This window comes from Eurosta solidaginis, chromosome 1 (genome assembly GCF_040869045.1).
Source record: "Eurosta solidaginis isolate ZX-2024a chromosome 1, ASM4086904v1, whole genome shotgun sequence".
NCBI lineage: Eukaryota > Metazoa > Arthropoda > Insecta > Diptera > Tephritidae > Eurosta > Eurosta solidaginis.
This window is the reverse complement of record NC_090319.1, coordinates 140,622,840-140,645,570: the sequence shown is the minus strand read 5'-3', so window position 1 is coordinate 140,645,570 and position 22,731 is coordinate 140,622,840. Positions and strand designations below refer to the sequence as shown.

Sequence of the window (22,731 nt, the reverse complement as noted above, 5' to 3'; positions counted from 1 at the left end):
ATTTTTGCCACCGGTCTAATGTGCTTGAAGACACTTCTTCATCCCAACCTGTTCCCTCTAACCAAACATTTTGCATCTTAATTTTCGCTACTATGACTATTGGAGCAAGCGACCCGAGAGGATCAAAAAGTTTCGCGATTGCTGACAAAATCTTACGTTTAGTTACTTCTTGACCTTGATCGAATTCTTTCGCAGTGAAGTAGAAATGATCCGAACATGCATACCAAATGATCCGAACATGCATACCATACCGAATGCCGAGGGCTTTAACGCTGCTTGCGTCCTCGAAGTATAAGAAGTCTTGGCTAAGCAGATGAGCTGCAGGAATATCGCTCAAGACTTGCCTACAGTTGGCGGCCCACTTTCTAAGAGGAAAGTCTGCTGAATATAAGGCGCCAGAAATTTCATCACGCCCTTGAATTGTGGATTCCAAGTCGTGCCCACCTGCAAGTACGTCGTCGACGTACATATGTCGCGTTAAAATAGTGGCGGCGACTGGATGTGAATCTTGAACGTCGTCTGCCAATTGAAGCAATGTTCTTATTGCTAGGTACGGAGCACAGTTTACCCCGAAAGTTACTGTATTTAATTGAAATTGACGGATGAGTTCGTCTGTAGACTCACGGAAGAGAATTCGTTGAAATTTCCTCTGCTGAGCATGGACAAATATTTGGCGATACATCTTCTCGATGTCGCTAATAAAAACGAATTTGAACAGCCTCCATCTAAGAATTAAGATCGTAAGATCGCTTTGTAGGATGGGACCAGGAAGCAGAGCATCGTTTAAACTCACGCCGTTATCTGATGGACACGAAGCGTTAAACACCACTCTCACCTTCGTAGAAGTGCTTTCTGGCTTACTCACCGCATGATGGGGTAAGTAGTAGGATTCGGACGGATTTTCGGACAGGCTTGGTCGGATTTCAGACATATGACCTAACTGATCATATTGTTTAAGGACTCTTGTATACTCCTCTCGTAAAGAGGGGTTTTTGGCTAGCCTACCTTCACAACGAAAATATTGCGAGAACGCAGTTTTACGTGGACACCCTAAAAAAATATCTACTGGGAAATTCTTTCGAAATGGTAGGGAGACAGTATATCTTCCGGTATCCGTTCGCATTGTAGTTGCTTTGTAAATCTCTTCGCAGTATTCCTCATCGGCCGTACGGATATCTTCCAATTCCCAAAATGCTGCCAGTTGTTGGTCCAAAGAGATTTCATTGTAAAAAGAGACACAGGATGTGGCCTCTTTGTTTGCGTTGGTCCGTCCCGTAAGTATCCATCTGAATACCATTTCCTGGGCGAGAATATTACTCGTAAAGTCCTTCCGAATCCCCTCCAACATGATTTGCGGATAGACATCTCCTCCAAGCACAAGATCAACTTGTTCGTTCGCAAAGAATCTGCTGTCTGCTAGTTTAATTCCCGGGAAGTTTCGCTGGATAGCCGGGTCAATATCGATGGTTGGCAGATTGCCTGTCAATTGAGGTAACACTAAAGCCGTAGTATTTATGGAGACCGTCGCGTCTACCGGTGAACCTATCTGAAGAGGACATGCTAGGGTGGAATGAGCGGACACCGTATTGTTGATACCTGACACTGTAGCGTTCACTTTTTTGACTGGAAGCCCAATACGTCGGCGAAGCCGTTACGTAATAAATGAACACTCGGAGCCGGAGTCTATTAAGGCTCGGGCCGAGTATACAGTATCACTATATCGCAGGTGGATTTGAGCTGTTCCCAGTAGGATACCTTTATGTGTGTTCCAAAAACACCATTGGACTTGACTCTGAGTGCGACTTTGTTCAGAAGTGATCCGTTTGGAAGTAGTTCCGGTACCACTCGGCGTTGAACTCGAAGAGCCCGGTTTTGAGGAGCAGGTTGCCTGGACTTTGTTCAAATGCAGGAGAGTATGATGTCGTGCATAGCAAGTTGAACAGTTGTAGGCGCTGTTGCATTTCGCCACACCATGTCCGGAAGACAAACAGTTCAGACACAAATTGTTCCTTCTCACATGCTTACTGCGATCAGACGGAGTCATCTTTAGGAAGCGTGAGCAGGATCGAACGTGGTGAGCGTCACGACTGCAGAGTTTGCATTTCGCATTTGATACGCTTGCCTGAAAAGTGTTCAATTTTTCGCTGTTCCCCTCGTTATGTGCTTTGAAGGGTTGAGATTTGGTCGGCTGTGAGCTTCGCAAGTCAAAAACAGTTTCCAAAGTCTGGAACCGACTTGTTAGAAACTTGTCCATATCACTCCATTTTGGGATTTGGATTTTATCTTGAACCGATTGCTCCCACAAGGAAAGCGTAGCTTCCGGAAGTTTCGTGGAGCAGAGGTACGTAATGATCGCATCCCAATTTGATATGTCAACTTTATGAATCTGGAGTGCCGAAATGCAATTATTTATTCCCCGCTGAAGTTGTTTGATTGCACTTCCAGATTCAGTTCCTACGGGGGGAGGTTGAAGAGGATCTTCAATTGGCTATTAACTAGAATTCGTTGATTCTCATAACGATCGGTCAGGTTTTTCCACGCGGTTTCAAAACCTTCATTTGTAAGGGGACATTTGCTTACTATTTCTCTTGCTTCGCCCTCAGTTTTTTTTTATTAAATGGCATAATTTTTCTACTGAGGCGAGCCCCTGGTTCTTTATGTAAATGGCCGTGAATAAGTCACGGAATATTGGCCATGACAAATAATCTCCCTTAAAAACTTCGGTATCACAAGGCGGAAGCCTAATATTGCGTTCGTCGCTTGATTTTTCAGAGGCTTTATCTTTTTGCTTTGTAGCTAGATCACCTATCAACTCTATGCACTTCATATACGTCGTGTACGCTAACTTATACTTTTTCTTCGCTGCACTAGCATCTTTGGAAGATGTTGCAGCATCTGACCCCTGAAACTCACTATAGCTGCGTTTTATTTTGCCCCTTAGCTCTTTAGCCTCCTCCCTTTGGGTTTCGATGACTGATTGATTGGGGTTTTCGAATTCACGAAAGTCCGCCTCGAGGTCTATCAAAGACTCAACTAATTGGTTGAAACCATTTTTTATTAGTTTGTTGGATGAAAAAATTTAGTTTGGATTATTAAAAACTTGGACGAAATTCGAAAAACGCACGTAGTGCTAAAGTGTTTTTAAAATCCAAAATTATTTAAATTGGCGTAAAATTTAAGTAGCCTACAGGTATCGTAAACTTTTTGCCGCTATAAATTTCAAACTTGTTAACGAAATAGCACTGTGGTGGTCGAAACTCCCTTTTTCTTATTGTAAATGGGGTGAATTTGAAAGAACCTATAAATTTCAGTAAGAACGCCAACCAAAATCCCGAAATAACTCACCAAAATCTAGAAATATTAGTATAAAACAACTAAATAGGTGAGGAGAAAAATGAAAAAACACCAAATTTAAGTATAAAAATATTTATTTGTTATTTCAAAAATAATCACAAATTATTTGAAAAATAATTGCATACTTTATTTAAAATAAATACCGGTAAAAATGTATTTTTAAACTTCCTTTTTGAGGTTTCGGGATTCGCAGTACTAATTTCGGGATTTGCACTCCTTTGTAGTTGCTCACCACCCACCACTATAATGCATGTATATACGCAAATTCGCCTTGATTTGTTTAATTCTTTTATTTCGTTTTTCTTGCACTTGTTTTAAATAATGCGATCGCAAATCGCTTTATTTTTAACTTAAATTGTTTTCAAAAATGTTTGTAAATTGTCGAGCTCGAGGCCATACAATATTAAATAACAAACAAAGAATTGTTTTCAACAATAATAATTACGGAAATAAACTCGATGGGAGTTATTTTGGTGTTTTTCTGAACTAAGTGGTAATAAATTAATTCAATTGAAGTGAATAGTGCAGTGCTGTGTTGTTGTAAAACAAAAACAATGTCCAATGGGCAATTTAGGTCGTATGTTGGCGCGGCCAAAAAAATGTAATTGGCAAACAATGCAACGCGTTAAAAAACGATTATGAAAACAATTAATTTGGACACTTTTCTATATATTTATTTTAATTAATTTGGAAAGTTCTAATAAGCACTCACTGCAAAATAATTAAATTACCACTTTTTGTTTTGTTTATGTCCGTTCGGACGGACACTATGAAGATGGCGCTAGCCGAAAATCTTTACATAAAAATTGGTATTGCAAGACAAAAAAATAAAAAACACCAAATCACTCGCGCACAATTTGAAATATTTTTCGGAAAATCCGCGGAAATCACTTAAACACCTTTTATCTCGTTTTCTTATTTTATTCAATTATACAATAAATAGAAAAACTCACCTGTATTTTACTTTTTTTTGGTGTATGTGGGAGTAGGATGAATATATATGTATGTATATGTGTAAATGTTCGGCACCTGCTGGCTTAAATTTTCCTTCTTTGATATCAAAGCTCTTGTAGGAAATATTGCTTGTTCGTAGAACGGCTACGAAGGACCATGAACACAATTAGCGGGAATAAAACCAATTGTGTTTTGCGAAAAGAAATAAAAACAAGATAATTAGTGTTTATGCATAGAAATATGTATAATAATTAAAATATGTCTTTATTTCGTCAATATTAATTTAGTATCACAATAGGAATTTAGGAACTTACGTTTTTGTTTGTATGAAATACTCCAAAATGAAAACTCGGCAAACGGAGGAACAGCTGGTGACTTGTTGGCAGGCAAACTAAATCAGAGCCGACGGCAACTTCCAAATCGCCACCGAACCTCGATTTTTTTCTCTTAACGATAGAAAATGCTGGATCAAGAGGACGATTGGAAGTTAGCCGTTGCTTGCTGACAAACGAAAAAATAGTTAAGTCGAGGGCGGCTACCCGGTAAGAAATTAATTAGGCCACTGGCCTAAACAGTTTCGAAACACATTATCATGATGTACTTGTCAAGGCCTACAACGTACACTAGCCCCCCGATTCTGTCTTCTTTGGCAAATTATCAAGCTTGATAAATAGTCAAGAAAAATATATTGGTATCAAGTTTCTTGAAATTTTTGTCAAACTTAATAAAAATAATTTTATTTTTGCGTCTAAACCAAAAGAAATAATTTTATTTCTGACACAGGATTCCAAACACTTGATACAATTCTTGATTATTTATCAGGCTTGATAATTTGTCAACGAACACAGAATCGGAGGGTAGGTGACTTGAAAAGTGTTTTGAATTTTTTTTTTGTTGCACTGTGTTATTTGCCAACAATTTTTCGCATGCAACTTAATCTGATCATAAACCCGAGCAATGTCAACACCCCAAATAGCAACAAAAAACACATTAAACGGATGAAAAAAATATGCCCTATAGGCATGTGCGACCCGAATTTCAGGTTCAATTGCATAAGTTGCAATATTACTAAATTTCGAAATTTAAAGCTTATTTTTCATAAACCTAAAGTTTTCTAGAGCTGCGGAATTCATTATTGAGATTTTAAGGACACCCTCTACCCCTACAAATCAAATATTTTGAAAATCGTGGTACATTCTCTAAAATCCAACTCGAATAAATAAGTTATACAATTTTTCGCTTGCAACTGAATTTGATTACAATCGCGAGCAATGCATTGATAGTATGTCTCCCCCAAATTCGTTTAATAGAATAATAAGAATCTGCTTTAGGCATTTTAAAGTATCGCAAATATTTAACACACAAACAAAATTAACGCACGAATTTGAAAATGTCAAGTTTTTTCTACAAAAATACAGAAACTCATATCGCAAGCTGAAGAAGAAATATATATTTTCAGTATGATAAGAAATTTTTCTAATAGTATGAGTACGTGATATTATAATTTTTACCTCATATATTTCCAAGTATACCAATCCAAAGCACTTTGTCAGGCTTTAAATATAAAAAGGCGCAGTACCTAAAAAATGCGGAAAAAGGCGATAAAATCAAAAAAAGGCACAAAAAAGGCAAAATAAAACCCTGGGTATTATCAAAGTTGTTCATGACATTGCATATGAATGAGTTTCCCTTCGCGTTCCTTACCGAAAAGAAGATAAGGTAAGGTAAAAGAAGAGAAGAGTGACATTTCATTGGTCAAAACTGTCGGTGAATCAATTATTTCCCAACAATTTTTCGCATGCAACTGAATCTGATTATAAAACCGAGCAATGTCAACACCCCAAATAATATAAGACAACAAATTATTCAGAGAATGACAAAAAAAAAACACATTGATAGTGTATATTTGTTTTTCGCGAATATCTTTTGAACGGATGAAAATTATAGTTTCTGCTTTGGATTCTGAATCTTGACGAAAATACGCATCTTTGGGTACCCTTATAGGCATATGCGACCCAAATTTCAGGTGTGGGTTGCAATATTACTAAATTTCGAAACTTAAAGCTTATTTTTCATAAACTTAAAGTTTTCTAAAGCTGCGGAATTCATTATTGAAATTTTAAGGGCCCCCTCTTCCCCTACAAATCAAATAATTTGAAAATCGTGGTGCATTCTCTAAAATTAAATTAGAATAAATAATTTATACAGATATTTTACAGGAAAAATAAATAAGCAGCTTTTCGCGAAAAGTCTAGTACTTGGGAAAAATATGCAAACGAGGCCACAGAGAGTATAAAAGAAGCGTAAGCTGAAGAATAATGAATCAGTTTGATTTTATCACGCTATTGGTGAAGTACGCCAGTATTGTAATTGTGAAGTACTACTGAATAAAGAACATTTTGCCATACTGAATATTTGAGTTATTTATTCGACAGTTCGGCGGTTCGAACGTTAACCTTGCTATAGTTTCGTTTTTATTTCAATATTTAAAGGAGAAAATCGGTATAAATCAACGTTCTAAAATCCAAATTTTAAGTCATTTAAAATCGTCCTGAATTAAAAATGTGTTTTTGAAAATATTGAAATTAAAACGATTTTATATAAACAGTCCGTAAGACAATGCATTGTGAACAAGTTAATAGCGGATTGAACTAGTATATAAAATTGTGAAAATATGTTTAGGTGTAAAGGTAACCTCTTTTCTGAAGAATTTTGAATGAATTCCTCTCGCCTACTATAAGCCCAAAGTTGGCCTGAATATAAGCCAAGTCCTCTCGAATTTCCTTGTTTGCAAACAATTCCTTTGCAAAAATAATGCAAGCCGCATCGTCATTGAGACCGTCAACAATATCTTTAATTGCGTTAAATTTTTTTGCATAATATGATACTGCCTCTAACTAAGTTCCCCAGAGTGTCAAGACCTTTAAAAATGCCAAATTTTTTAATCATTTATACATATGTACATGGCTTTAAAAGTACAACTTACTGGTTGAGGTGTTAGAGGTAGATCTGGTTGCTTTTCTTTAAAGAATCGAATTGTTGTTGAACTTTTTGAAAATATTTTCTTCTGGCTTCGCAGCTTTTCACATACCCTATGAATCCGTGCGCAACACATGTAATATGAATCATTCGTGGATAAATTAACTGAATCCCAACTGCGCTTTTTTAATATATGGTGCGGCGTCTGTAACAAATATCAGTACTTTATCCCGTTTTAGAAAAGGGAAAAAATGGAAGAGAGACGCCTTTTCAGGAAGTAAAAAGCAAAGGCAGAAAAGCGTGAGTGCGAGGAGCTTGAGCTGCTAGCCACCAGGAATAACGCTCCAAAATGTTACCAAAAACTTCGGCGACAGACGGAAGGTATTAAGACCGGGGTAAACTCCTGTAAGAACGAAAACGGTGACCTTGTAACTGGTGTCCAGAAAGTACTTAGCTTATGGAGGGAACACTTCTCTGCTCTCCTAAATGGAGACAGCGATTTACCGCACAGGGATGACGAACCCGATCCCACAATCGATAATGATGGAATAAATGTTGAAAAACAACAAGGAAAAACAATACGGCAGCGAGAAGTTGGTAGGGCGCATGCTTCAGCTTCTTCGCAAAATATAGGTGGACGAGTACATATCCGATGATTGGAATCTAAGTGTTCTTTGCCCAGTCCATAAGAAGGGGGATACTGCAAACTGCACCAACTATCGCGGAATCACGCATATAAGGTCCTTTCAAGTGTACTGTGCGAAAGATTGAAGCCCACCGTGAATCGGCTGATTGGACCTTATAAGTGCGGCTTCAAATCTACCATCGACAAGATTTTCACAATGCGCCAAATCTTGGAAAAAACCCGCGAAAAAAGAATCGACACACATCACCTCTTCGTCGATTTTAAAGCCTCTTTCGACAGCGCGAAAGGGAGCTGCCTATATGCCACTATGTCTGAATTTGGTTTCCACGCAAAACTTATACGGCTGTGCAAAATGACGCTGAGCACCACCATCAGCTCAGTCAGAATTGGGAAGGACCTCTCGGAGCCGCTAGAAACTAAACGAGGTTTCAGACAGGGTGGCCCCCTATCGTGCGATTTTTTTTAATTTGATGCTGGAGAAAATTTTGCTAGCTGCAGAACTCTAGAACAATATTCTATAAAAGCGTGCAGTTACTGGCATATGCTGATGACATTGATATCATCGGCCTAAACACCCGCGCCGTTAGTTCTGCTTCCTCCAAACTGGAAAAAGATGGGTTTGATGATGAAAATTTCTGATCGGTCGCACCTATTGGATGGGGCGAAGCACTGCTACAACAACAACAACATGGTGAATGAGGACAAAACGAAGTACCTGCTGTCATCGAGCATAGAGTCGGCGCATATGTACCTTGGCAACCCCGCTACTGTTGGCAGCCATAATTTCGAAATAGTAAAAGACTTCGTTTATTTGGGAACTAGCATCAACACAAGCAATAACATCAGCTCTGAAATCCAGCGAAGAATCACTCTTGCCAATAAATACTACTTTGAGCTAAAGTGAAAAGTAAAGTCCTCTCTCGGCAAACGAAAATCATACTCTACAAGTCACTTATCGTTCCCGTCCTGCTATATGGTGCAGAAGCATGGACCATTACAACATCAGATGAAACGGCTCTGGGAGTGTTCGAGAGAGTAGTTCTTCGAAAGATTTATGGACCTCTACGCGTTGGCGATGGCGAGAACCGAAGAAGATTTAACGATGAGCTATACGCAGACATCAACATAGTCCAGCGAATAAAAACGCGCCGGCTGCGCTGGCTAGGCCATGTTATTTATTTGTTTATTTATTAGTCTACTAATTTAACAATTAATCAGACTAAATATAGTTACGGATAACAAATAAATTACAGAAGCATACAAATTGAAGAAAATTATATTATAAATTATGTATATATATTATTAAATCAGTTGTCGGTATGGACTGTGAAGCCGAGAAACGGGAATTGATTAATAGTGCTGTCGGAATGGCGTGATTTCGAGCAGCTTGATGTATATTTGACACCCAAGTAGGGCTTGTGGGAGGTTTAAAGGACGTGATTCCAAGCCACCCGCACCCGTTACTGGAGCTGGTGATAAGACGTGACTTCGCTTCCCAAGGCAGTCGGTTCTATGTACCGGAGCGACTCGGGATTTTTCCCGACCAAGGACTGTCATTTCAGTGTGACCCCATTTAATTTGTTTCGTCCCTCCCACAAATTGTCATCCTCCCAGCAGCTCCTTGCAGCGGGACTGCTACATATTCTCTTGCTCAGGGAAGGTATCGAACCCAATCCGGGTCCGTCTCCTGACCCCGGTCATGAGAAATGGTTTTGCTGCATTTGCCAGAAAAGAATCTTTTTAGGACGGTCATACTCTGTTCAGTGTGTCTCGTGCAAGGGATGGTTGCATCGGACGGGTTGTTCTGGGCTTGATCCCAAAACCCGACGTCCACGTAACTTTTATAAATCTTTTGTGGCTCCTTGCTGCTTACGCCCCAGGGCGTCCCGTAGTCTACGCCTAAGCATATCCCCACTACCTTCCAGCAGCTTCGCTGCTCAGCAAGCCACAGCAAGTACCCGCTGCTGCTCGCGCCCCACGGCGCCAACAACTCAAACAGCTGATACCACTCATAACTACTACCTTCGTAGTAGAGCTGGTTGCAATGCTGAGCATCAGCCCCTGCCCCCGTCTTCTTCTCCCCCCCCTCTTTTCTGGCAGCAATCGTGCAGGTCAGGGAAACAGACTCTTAGTCCCTGCCTCCGTTTGCACCGTCTGCCAGCACAGAATATATAGGTTTGCGACATCCGCTCAATGCAGCTCCTGCCTTGGGTGGTGCCACTTTCCTAGATGTTCTGGTCTCCGCGACGGCAACCCCCCGACGGGTTTCATCGCGCCATGTTGCCAGGTCGCAAACCCAAATCATCCGGGTACCCCAATGCTTGCCCAAGGGCGCCCAGTCCCAAGGCCACAACAGCAATTGCGTCCTGGCCTTCCACAACCTAGACGTAGTCACCCCTCACTTACCCCTAGAGTGGCGGCGTCACCCCTCATGCACTTCAGAATTCTGCAGTTCAACTGTAATGGACTAACTGGGAAGATTACGGAGATAGTCGATTTCATGAAGCGGCACAACATCCGCATTGCTGCGATTCAAGAGACTAAACTCACAGCAAGATCTGCATTGCAGACCTGCTCTGGTTATAATGTCCACAGAAAAGACCGCGAGAGCGGAAATGGAGGCGGCCTCGCGTTCATTATACACCACTCTGTGCAATATCATATATTTGATCCTGGCATCGACCGCAGTGACAATGTCTTAGAACGTCAAGGCCTATCTGTCCGGTCAGGCGATGCAAATCTAGAAATCATCAACATCTACATCCCTCCTGTTACCTGCTGCCCCAGTGGATACCACCCTAATATCGAGGCCTCACTCACTGGCAACAATCGCATTATCTTAGGCGATTTCAATGCCCATCACGACCTATGGCATTCAAACTTGCGGGCGGACAGTAGGGGTGAGATGTTGGCGGATCAAATAGACGAAACGACGTTCTGCACAATAAACGGAGACGACCCCACACGTATGGTAGGAAGCTGTCATAGCTCGCCAGATATCTCAATCGTGAGCGCAGAACTCGTAAACTGCGTCAACTGGCAGCCGATGGTAACATTGGCATCCGACCACCTGCCCATACTTATTTCGTTCGAGCGTACCGCCGACTTCATCGTCACCGAAAAACGCACTTTCATAAACTTCAAAAAAGGAAAGTGGGAAGAATATAAATCTGCAACAGACAGTAGCTTTGCTGCCCTCCCTATCCCGACTGATGCCCGCCAAGGGGAGCGTGCCTTCCGTAAGGTCATTGAATCCGCCTCGGCACATTTCATTCCCGCCGGGAGAATTCCCGAAATCCGGCCCCACTTCCCGGCGGAGGCCGCGAGCTTAGCGAGGGAACGCGACCTTATAAGACAGCTTGATCCAGGCGACCCCCAAATAAGGGATATAAACCAACGCATCAGATTGCTTGTGGACGAACACAAGCGGGCGAAATGGGAAGAGCACCTAAGAGGTTGTAACCTCTCTACCGGTGTAGGTAAACTTTGGTCCACCGTAAAGTCCCTATCGAATCCGACTAAGCACAAACACAAAGTTTCCATCGCCTTTGGCGATAAGGTGCTGTCGGATGCGAAAAAATGCGCGAGCGCTTTCTGCCGACAATATATAATGCATCCTACGGTCGACAAAGATAGACGGAGAGCCAATAGACACGCACATAAACACAAACTCAGCGCGTCACCAATTACCATCACCGCTAGAGAGATTGAGGACGCCATTGGTCGCGCTAAACCATCCAAAGCAGTGGGCCCAGACGGCATAGCCATGCCGATGCTTAAAAACCTAGGGAAAGAGGGTTTCAAATATTTAGCGCATGTCTTCAACCTGTCTCTTTCCACCTTTGTCATACCCGAGAAATGGAAAATGGCCAAGGTGGTCCCGCTACTAAAGCCTGGGAAACCAGCTAACGTAGGTGAGTCATATCGTTCGATATCTCTCCTATCGCCAGTGGCAAAGACGCTTGAAGCCATTTTGCTCCCTTATTTCCAAGCACATTTGCAGCTAGCCCCTCATCAGCATGGCTTCAGAAAACTCCATAGCACTACCTCCGCGCTAAATGTCATTAGCACCCAGATAAATTGCGGTTTGAAGCAATATCCCCACCATAGAACAGTACTCGTAGCGTTAGACCTATCAAAAGCTTTTGATACGGTCAACCATGGCTCGTTACTGCAAGACCTGGAAGGGTCCACCCTTCCCCCATGTCTTAAAAGGTGGACCGCAAATTATCTGGGTGGTCGGCAGGCATCGGTGCAATTCAGAAACGAAACATCAAAACAAAGGAGAATTAAACAAGGGGTGCCACAGGGTGGTGTCCTATCCCCGCTTTTGTTTAATTTCTACATATCTAAGCTACCTTCACCACCGGAAGGAGTCACAATCGTTTCCTACGCCGATGACTGCACAATAATGGCCACAGGCCCAGGCCCAAAGATCGATGAGCTATGCAATAAAATAAACGGCTATCTCCCTGATCTCTCCAGTTTTTTCGCCTCGCGAAACCTGGCATTGTCACCGACTAAATCTTCCGTGACCTTATTTACAACATGGACGCCCCAAATGTCGACCATATTGAACATCCACGTCGATGGCACTACGCTACCGACTGTCCTGCGCCCCAAAATCTTGGGTGTGACGTTTGATCAGGATCTACATTTTGGTGCGCACGCAACCGCAATTGTTCCAAGAATTCAGAGCCGTAATAAAATCCTCAAATCCCTTGCTGGCAGTACCTGGGGAAAAGATAAAGAAACGCTCTTGACCACATACAAAGCAATTAGCCAGCCGATTACGTGCTACGCGTCACCCATATGGTCGCCAAGCCTAAAAACCACCCACTGGAAGAAACTACAGGCCTGCCAAAATACTGCTCTCAGAATCGCCACGGGCTGTCTTCTTATGTCCCCAGAACACCATCTGCATAATGAGGCCAGAATACTCCCCATCAGGGAGACAAATGAGATGCTGACCAAACAGTTCCTGTTGAATACCCAGAAACCTGGGCATCCCAACAGACATCTGATTGACGAACCAGCACCGCCCAGGGGCCTAAGGAGTCATCTCCGTAAGCATTTTGAGGAAATACGGCACCTAAGAACCCAGCCGTATGAAGCGGAAAAACACAAGCAGGTCCTTGGTGAACTCCATAGACAGGCGTCGGACCTTTATGTCGGGAATTGCCCGGTGAATCCAGTACTTGAAGAAAAATATCCAGAACTCGCAGAAGAGGAACGCATACTCCCCAGGGAAACGCGTGTCACTCTTGCTCAACTTCGTTCTGGATACTGTAACAGGTTAAACTCTTACCTATCCAGAATCAACCCCGACATACAAAATGTATGCCCTGCTTGCAATGTGTCCCCACATGACACCAACCATCTCTTTAATTATAATGTGGAACCAACGCCTCTAACACCCTTTTCCTTATGGTCCACCCCTGTTGAAACGGCAAGTTTCCTTGGACTCCCGTTAGAGGATATTGATGACAATTTGTGATCGGTCGCGACTATTAGGTGGGGCGAGCATTGCTACAACAACAACAACAACATAAGACGTGACTTCGGGCAGCTGATGTATATTTGACACACAACAAGTAGGGCCTCGATGTGTGGGAGGTTGGAAAGGACATGATTTCAATTAGGGTTGCCAGATTTCTTTTGTAGAAATTCAGTACATTCGCCTATTTCAGCTCTAAAAAATCAGGACAATTCAGTACACTTTTGTTAAAAACAAAATATCTATAATTCACAGCGAGTTTTATTAAGCACACATTAAAAAAGAAAATATACATTAATTTTTACATATTTAGGTACACACTATTCATGTACGGCGTCCTTGTACGCTCATACTTATTTAGAGATCAATAAGTTCCATTATATTCACGTATGAATATCCACATACTGATTGATTCATACATTGTAACATTTACAGCATATATTTATGTATAATAAAATTAAATTATTTTCTACATATTCATACGGATATGCTTTTTTCCTAATACTTGTTTGATTTTTGTGCCATTTTGATTAGTTGTTGGCCGTCATTGTTTTTTAAAAATTTAATAAACTCCTCGCAATTCATTTTAAAATTTACTTTTATTTTAAGTTCACTTTCAATTGATTTAACTAAAAGGCGATTTCTTTCTTTACTCCACGCTGCAAACATTAAACTAAAAATTCGCTCAACAGTTGCGTTGGAATGTGGTATTGAGAAAATAACGTTACACATTTTTTCAAACTGGGGAAAAGAGCCACTATTGAAAAATGGTATCCATTTATTTTCAAAGCTTGAACTATTTATTTCGTTTGTAAGAAATTTTTTTTAAGCAACAAATTCATTAAACAGCATATTTAAATCGATGTCTCTAATATAAAAATCATTAATTATTTCCGTGAATTGAGAGAAATTCATTTCGTTCCCTAAACGAAATACTTTCAATTTATTATCATTGTACTGGAATTTTTCTTCCAGATAACTTCTTTTTCCAATGTACTTGCTTTTTGCAAAGCACTTCGCGTATTTCAAAGCGTTTGCAACTCTGTTTACTTTATTTAGTATTTATGTGTATAATAACGAAGTGGAATAGAACATTTGTAAAACAGAACAGGGCGACTCTGATCATGAAAATCAAAAAAATTTTTTAATCATGTGAAATAACTTCAGAAGTTTTGCGATTAAATATGTCGAGGTAGAAAAATCAATACAAATCAGGACAGAATTGTAAGAAATCAGGACATTTGCGTACTGAATTGGGAATTGTGAAAATTTAGGACAGCGAGTGAAAATTCAGCACTGTCCTGCCTAAATCAGCACGTCTGGCAACCATAATTTCAATCCACCCGCCCAAAGTTACTGGAGCTGGTGATACGAGTGGGAGGTTGGAAAGGACGTTCATCATTGCGCATTTAAGATAGTCAGCAGATATTTTTTTATTACGTGGAGTGAGTCACACGTATCAATGTTTTTGCAGTGCCTATTAAAGTCAGTACACAGACAACGAAGAGGTTCGTGCATTTCAAGGGCTATTTAGCATTCCTTCTAATAAGTCTTACTACAAATAACACACCTACCATCTCCCTACGACTCCGTAACGTAGGGAGCTGAATAAGTTTTAAACGGCAGGAGTAGTGAGGAAGAATCCTTGAGGGGTCCCACGGTAAGTCCCTTTGCGCAAAAATCGGGAATTGCTTTTGAACCGACTCTAATTTGCCGCTGTGCGTCTGGTAACGAGTGTTCCAGATTATCGAAGCGTATTCTAATATTGGCCGCACCAAAGATATAAAGAGAGTTTTAGTAATATATGGATCATAGAATTCTTTAGACCATCGTTTGATGAACGCCAATTTAAAGTTAAGTTTGGGGTCCATCGTAACGCCAAGGTCTACAAAGCTAATGACGTGGTGAATTGCGTAATCAACAATTATATACTCGTATGATTGGTATGATTTCCTTGTAAAGCACATGAACTTGCACTCCGGCAGGTTTAGTGACACTATACCATTCGACTAGGCTATTCAGATCCGATTGTAGATTTGGTCTATCCACAGGTGAGTGGATAGGTATAAGAAGTTTGACATCATTAGCGGAAATAGCTCTGGGCCAAGGTGGCTGCCTTGAGGAACACCAGAAGTAACATTTATAGATTCTGACCTACAGTTATTAAATATAACTCTTTGTTTTCTATCCATCAAGTATAAAGATATCCAAGATAGAAAAAAAGGCGGGAAGCCAAAACGATCGAGTTTGAACAGAAGAAGTGAATGGGAAACTTTATCAAAAGCTTTACTAAAATCAATATAAATTACATCAATTTCGCTATTAACCTTAAATCCGTTCAGCACATGGGTTGTGAACTCAAACAAGTTAGTCGCGGTAGATTTACCCGAGCAAAAACCATGTTCAGGCAAGGCAATAGTTGAGGATACCCTATGATCTAGTTGCTTTGTGACGATCGATTCAAAGAGTTTGGAATAGCACTAAGCTTTTCTATTCCTCGGTAATTTGAAACACATGATCTATTCCCACTTTTGTGAAGTGGTATTATAAACGACTCTTTCCACTTTCTGGGAAATATCCCTTGCTTTAGGGATGCGTTAAAAATACATGTAAGAGATCTATACAGGAATTCAGCACACGTTTTAGCACGAGATATGGAATTTCATTAGGTTAGCTAGAATAGGAAATTTTTTGGCTTTCCAGATGTCTTAGCACATCTTCCGTATAATATACGGAACAAATCCTGAATTAAGCGAGGACAGTTTGAATGGATAGTTCAATGGCGGGGCGTCATAGGCAGTGGAGTACTTAGGTTTACTGAAGGTGGCAAACATATTGGCAATTTCATTATCATCATTAGAACTTAGATCGTTAAATTTCATCAGAAATAAATCAGACAGCTCCTCATGGAACTTGGGGGTGAGGAGGGAGGGATGGCCTGAAGGTTTAATGTGACGATATAAATCGTTCCCGAGATGGTCGGGCCAGCGCCTTAATAGTGCTGTGTTACCGGAGCGTACCGGCAAAGGACCATCACATCGATAACACTCCCAAGCCTTCGGGGAGTAACCTTATCGCTACAACAACAACGGCAAAAAAACATAAAATTTTGTGCAAAATTTTATATTTTTTGCTGTCTGTTTATTTTCTGAATTTTGACCTCTGAAATTTGACTTCTGAATTTTTGTATCCGGATTTTTAACTTCTGAATTTTGGCTTTCTGAAAAAAGGTTTTTGACTAATGTTTTTTGAAAAAATGTGTTTCCGAATTTTTGTTTTCTGAATTTATGGCGGGAACCAGATGTCGGACCTCAACATCTATGGTGGCGTCTCTAGCTTGGAGTACGACGTTTCTTTCATTAATGGTAGTCAGTATTTTGAACAAAACTGAGGACAGCACGATACATTCGAACTTGTTGATATACTTGATAATGCCGGTAATATCTCCGTATGCTTGTGCAGTCAAATTTAGCTTAAGTAATTTATTTATTTATTATTACGGTCTTTAAGACCTAGTTTAGGTTAAAATAAGAGATTAAACATAAATACTCATGTCACATTTAGTGTCGTACAATATAAAAACAATTTTTCTTTGAACTTACTAATATTTTCACAGTCTTTCAAATCAGAAGGTAACTCATTATACATTTTATACCCTAAATATTCAAGAGACCTTTTGGCGAACTCAGTTCTTATTCTAGGCAGTCTTATATTATTGCAATTTCTTGTTCCATAATTGTGGATTTCATGATTATAATGTATTTTACTACTCAGGTAATTCGGTAACATTCCTAACCTAAGTTGGTGTATAAATTTCAATGTGAAATAACTAACTGACTGTTTAATACTAAGCCAGTTTAATCTATTGAGCATTACAATTTTTGGCGTTCTTGGAGGACATTTTAAAATAAATCGCATTGCCTTGTTTTGCTGTATTTGAAGTTTCTTAATATATATATCATTACTTAATAGCAGAATAGTAGGACAATAAATAAAGTGTGGTTCAATAATTGAACGATATACCAATATTTTATGACTTTGACTGATATGTTTACATGTTCTATACATGAAGCCTATTTTCTGTGCAATTTTCCTTTCCAGATAAGTTACATGCTCTCCAAAATTTAGATTATCATCAATCAAAACTCCTAAATACTTAATTTTGCCTACTCTTTGGATTTCCATGTTTTTTACCTTCAGCGTAATATTATTTAAACTATTGTTACTTATGATATTAGTGTTTTTACAAAATATCATGAACTTATTTTTTTCGACATTTAATTTCAGTTTTCTAAGGCATAACCATTTGTATAGCGGGTCCAGGTCTTCTTGTACTTTCAGCATGGCACATTCTGCATATTTTTCACTTATGATAAGCAATGCATCATCCGCAAATAGACGTATTTTACAATATTTTAAGCATCTTTTGATATCATTGATATACAATGTAAACAATATTGGCGCCAAGACCGAGCCTTGTGGTAAACCAATGCTAACATCCACCACTGATGAAACCTCCTTTCCAATTATCGTTCTCTGTTTTCTGTCACCCAAATAACTCCGGAACCATTCCAAAGCCTTTCCTCTTATACCAATTTTAAACATAACGTCCAACAGCTCAGATCTATCGACAGTTTCAAATCCAAGAAGACAGACACCGTAAATTTTTTGTCCGCCATGTCTTCTTTCCAATCTGCAATTACCATATTCAACGCTGTTTCACAAGAATGGCTCTTCCTGAATCCCGATTGTTCTGGGATAATCACATTGTGCTTCTCTAAGTATGCCACAAGTTGATCCTTCACCACTGTCTCCATAATTTTTTCATCTGTAGGTAACGTGTTAATTGGACGTAGTTCCTCAGGTTTCATTGTATTTTTTACTTTTTCAACAGGTATTATTGTTGAAATTTTCCAGTAACTAGGTACAATACCGCTGTTTAAGGATTCGTTAATTATGTCTTTGTAGAAATTAGCAGTATATGTCATGGCATCTTTAACGACACCCTCCGATAAAAGCTTGTCGCCGCCATATTTGTTTTTAAGTGATTTTGTGATAATAATAATATCGTCCACTACAATGTCAGTAAATTTAAATGTTTCAAATGGATTACTATGATTTGCGCTTATTTCATCCCCATTTACAATTTCTTCGATGCTATCATTAATTTCAACAATACTTTGTATAAAAAAGTTATTTAGGGCATTAGCTATATCATATTCATTTTCCAGGCATTCACCGTTAATTACAATTTTAGTGATATGTTTTTTAACATCATTAAGCTCGACGAGGTCTTTTAGACACTTCCACATACGTTTCATATCGCCATTGTTATGATTTACACTATCTTCCATGTATTTCTTTTTTTATAAATTATGGTTCTTTTATATACTTTCTTAATGACGTTATATTCGTCCCAAAATCCAGTATTTCGAGCAGTTTTATAAGATTCTATTTTTCTTTTATGCAGGTTTGTTAATTCTCGGTCGTACCACTTATTTCTTATCTGTATTTGGGTCCTCTTTATATAAGTCAGTGCTTGCATAGCCACAGTTACAACTTCGTTTAGGGCTTTAGTTTTAGTTTCTACTCCGGAAATTGACATAAAGCTGAAATCGCATGTTCGTAGCAAAGTTAAAAGATTTTCAGCACTATAGTACTCCCAACATGTAACAGTAGCATACCTTCTCATTTTACAAAGCTTTGTTGTTGGCACTTCGAAGTGGATTGTCTCATGGTCAGAAATGCGATGTTCACCTATATTTACTGCTTTAACTTTATCATTGTTACTGAATAGCAAATCAATTCTTGTAGACGAGTACTCTGTTATCCTTGTGTCGAAGTTTATCCTTTGTATCATTGCCATTTGTGCAAATAAACTTGTTAGCTGGTTTGAGTATGTTGACGATACATTTACTTTGATATTAAAATCACCAATTATTAAATTATTATCCGCCTCCTTGAGATGTTCAGTGATGATTTCATTTAGATAAGTAATAAAGGTGGAGTCACTGCTACTTGGTGAGTGATATAGTACACCGATTTTCCATTTTAACGCGCATTTGTTTATTTTTACAATAATGCACCACACATTCATGTTGATAACTTTATTACAAACTATGCTAAATTGTATATTTTCATTCACATACATGACAACACCGCCAGTGTGCCTACTTTGAGAGTCGCAACGAATGCATTTGTATGTCGGAATACTAAGTTCAGAATCCAAGATATGTTCTGTTGTACACGTTTCCGTACATAACACAATACTTGGTCTTCTTATTTCAATAAGACGTTCCAGCTCGATTTTATTCGCTATGATACTACTAATATTAAGATAAATGCATTCCAAGTTGTATATATTGCTATCTCGATTTAAATAATATTTTGACTTTTGCGCTGCTGTAAGGATTTTCTTTGGTTGCTAATAAACAACTTTCCTTTTCCTTGCATCTAGCTTTTGTTGGTATACGGGACAAGTTCTATCCAGAGTATCATGGTTTTCGTCAAGTCCTAGATTCAGCTCCTTGTTTGCTCGTATGCAGTTAATGCACTTGTTTACTGCATCCTTTATGCATTGTGTATGTTTATGCTCACCCAAGCATTTTGTGCATACTTCCTTTTCCTTGCAGTCAGCCGCTTTGTGATTGAAGCCTTTGCATTTAAAACAACACAATACCTGCACTGCATCATATACTCGGCAACGTTCCCAACCTACATTAAGCCTCTCTCCAGCTAGTACATTTGCGAACGCTTCAAAGTTCATTTCTATCACAGCATTATAATAGTTTTTCGCATTATTTTTCACTTCATATTGCTTAACAATTTTGATGTCCGTTTCACTTAAACAAATGTTTTGTCGTTTAATTCTTTGCACCAGTTCCTCGTCGCTATATTTAAAATTTATACCAGTCACCATGACTGCTGGTTTCACTTTTTTGGGAATCTTAACCTCATAGTTATTTCCCAGATTGTTCTCAATGGCATTTTTTATTTTGTCACGCTCATGGTCATTTTCGCTTTCAACAATAACAACTCCGCTTTGCCTTGCTACTATATTAGTTATTTGCAGCCCTTTAGGATCAACTTTCGAGTTTAGGTCAGTTTTGATTATTTCTATATTTTGCTTTTTATTCGGCTTGACAATTAGGGGATGATTCTTTCTAATGTCTGGTAACACTTCTTTTTTTTGTCCATCATTTTTTGTTATCGCTGCGTATGACACTTTGGCTTCAACACTATTAACATTTTTCTTTATTTCATTGCACATTTTTTTATTCTCTTTACTTATTTCTTCAATCATTTTCTTATTGTCATCCTTGTTTGTTTTCAACTCATCACAGACCTGCTCGCTTGAAGCCTTCAGCAATTTCCCGTATTTTGTTCACTTCTACAACACTCTTTTCGCATGATTCTTGCGCTTTTTGCATTGCCTTAATTCTGTCGCAAATGCAACTTCCACTGCTTTTAAAACTTGCTTTATTTCTCTTTCATGTTTCTTGAGAGCATTATCAAATTCATTCCTGTACTTAGATAGTTGTTTGCCATTTTTGCTCACTACCATCTGCATATCTTTTAGAATGTCATCTACGTTATGCACATACTGCACACAATCATTACACATAAATCTAAGCATTTCACATTCGTCTAATTTATTAACACTGTATTGGTCTATGCCAGAGCATTTTGGTGCTAAATGATAATATCTCCCACATACCCCTTCGGAACGAATTTTTGACACTTCTCCACGTATTGTACTTTTGCACTTGTCGCATTTACTCTCCATTTTTTATATAGAATGAATATATGTATATATATGTATCAAACTTTGTAAGTGTATGCGTTTTGCTTTCTTTATTTAGAGTCACTTTCTCGCAAATATATTAAATTTAAAAAATCAAACTTTATTTGGTATAATATTCTTGAAACCAACTTCTGCTTCCGCTTTTTGAGTCTCTGTCTCACACATTATTTATTCTTAAAAAGTATTTGAATATAGTTTTACCATTTTAAAATGTAAAATTCAAGGAGCAGAAATAAACACAACCGTACCGTTTTACCGTTTGCATGCGTTTAGTGCATGTGTTAATCCTGGAACATGGTTTGCGAATGGTCTAATTGCCTCAATTCTAGCCGACCACCTAGTGTCTGAAAGACTGTGAAGAGACCTCGGTACATTTTTTTGAGGATGTCCCATCGCTGTGGACTGCTGCTGAAAATAGTAAAACATTTTTGTACAACTCCGAAGAAAGTAATTGCAGCAGTACAACATTCTGCAGCATCAACACCACATAAATTCATAATGTGGGTTGCACAAGGCGAGTAATCAGCATTCGAGTTTTTGTCGAGAATGTGACGTTGTGCACCGTTGTAAGCTCCTTTCATATTGGCGCCGTTATCGTATTCTTGTGCACGACAATCTTTTAATGGGATTGCATGTTTACCTAGAGTATGTCAAATTAAATCAGCGATTTCCTGACCAGTTTTTGGTTACGATCCACGAAAGCCAAAACCCGTTCTTGAATTGTAAAATTTGTTGCTTTCGAATTGAAATGGAGGTAGCGCAAAATGAACGTAGTCTGTTCAACGTGACTAGCATCAGGCGTGGTATTAACGATAATACCAAAATACTTGGCTCTCTTGCGTTGATCTAATATAGTTGTAGTTTCCCTCACGTGTTTCGCACAAATTTCTATAAACTCGTTCTGAATGTCCGGGGAAAGATAGTGAACTTGTAAACGTTTGTGCTGCTGTTGTAAAATCCTAACTTTCTCCAAATGATTTCTGAGTATCGGATCATAATGGCTTATGAGTTCTAAAATGCCTAAAAAATTTCAATTGTTTCGTTCACCAAGATATATACTTTCTCCTCTGAAAGCTAGACCTCTTTCACCCAAAAATAAAATTCTATATAAAATTTCTTTCCACTTTTGATTTTCAGTGATTAGCTGTTCATTGGTAAGTTTATCAATTATAGCCTCCTTTTAAAGATTTTGTAAAGATCGCCATTGAATATAACATTTAGTGTGATCTTGAGTATTTTCGTGTGCTGGCAGTTTATAGTATATAGCTTCTTCCACACCTGCATTTTCGAATATCCGCCAGGAGGTAGGAAATGCATCGTCATGATGATCACCTGGAAAAATAACAGGACACTTTTGATGACCTCGACGAATTATTTCGTTGAATTCTTCAGATCGCAAAAACTCATTATTCACGGTACCGATGTCGAAGTCGTTTAAATAATCTGGACTTTGATACAGAGTTTGTGGTATTGTTGGAAGACTTTTTGAAGATGGAC

At 39.0% G+C, this 22,731-nt stretch overlaps 1 protein-coding gene across 6 annotated transcripts in view; it reads left to right on the top strand.

Annotated features, from left to right (window-relative positions):
- Positions 1-22,731, top strand: part of mtd (mustard) — a 2,476,738-nt gene that overhangs the window by 1,019,908 nt on the left and 1,434,099 nt on the right. The window lies entirely within an intron of this gene.